At 40.6% G+C, this 850-nt stretch overlaps 1 non-coding gene across 1 annotated transcript; it reads left to right on the forward strand.

The window, feature by feature from the left end:
* Nucleotides 1-206: 206 nt before the first annotated feature.
* Nucleotides 207-336, forward strand: LOC132496564 (small nucleolar RNA SNORA20). The gene has a single exon (XR_009533460.1). It is a non-coding gene; the product is annotated as a small nucleolar RNA SNORA20 (small nucleolar RNA).
* The last annotated feature ends 514 nt before the right edge of the window (nucleotides 337-850 follow it).

Raw genomic sequence — 850 nt, forward strand, 5'->3', positions numbered from 1 at the left:
TACCTCGTTCTTTCCACTTTGTCCAGAATGATATTTTACAAATGAAAATCTGATCCCATACCTCCTCAGATTAAAAAGTTCTGTATTTTTCATAGCTTTCAATGTTATATATAGTCTGACACACAAGATCCTTCATGATCTGGCCCTTGCTTGCCTCACTGTGCTGACCTATTGCTTCTCTTTGCCACATAGAAAATGTTGTTCTCTTTCCCATTTATTTGCTGCTATAATCTTTCAGTGATACGAGCAGTTATACACATGGGATAAAATAATGTTGGGCCACTGTGAATTGAGCTGAAGTAACCATTTCATCTCTTCTCCATGGTCTAGGCATTGCTTCCGTGTCTCAATGTCCTGTGTAAGCAAGATTTAATCGAGGCACTTAGAGTGAATTTCTACGTGGACTTATTAAAGCATTGATTTAAGAATTTCAGTATTTTTTAAGTAGCACTAAGGCTCATACCTCTGCCTCAATCATCTTACGTGGGGCGAATGATTTCATGTGTGACCAGATGGCGCACTCTTTACATGATGCTCTTTGTGTGGTGAAGAGTTTTGGAGTCAAAATCTGTGATTCCGGGTGGAGGCGCTGTAGAAGCAGCCCTTTCCATATACCTTGAAAACTATGCAACCAGCGTGGGCTCCTGGGAACAGCTTGCTATTGTGGAATTTACAAGATCTCTTCTTGTTATTCCTAATACTCTGGCAGTTAATGCTGCCCAAGACTCCACAGATCTGTTTGCAAAATTAAGAACTTTTCATCATGAGGCTCAGGTTAACCCAGAACACAAAAATCTAAAAAGGATTGGTCTTGACGTGGTCAATGGTAAACCCCGAGACAGCAAACAGG

This window comes from Mesoplodon densirostris, chromosome 9, assembly GCF_025265405.1.
Source record: "Mesoplodon densirostris isolate mMesDen1 chromosome 9, mMesDen1 primary haplotype, whole genome shotgun sequence".
Lineage (NCBI taxonomy): Eukaryota > Metazoa > Chordata > Mammalia > Artiodactyla > Ziphiidae > Mesoplodon > Mesoplodon densirostris.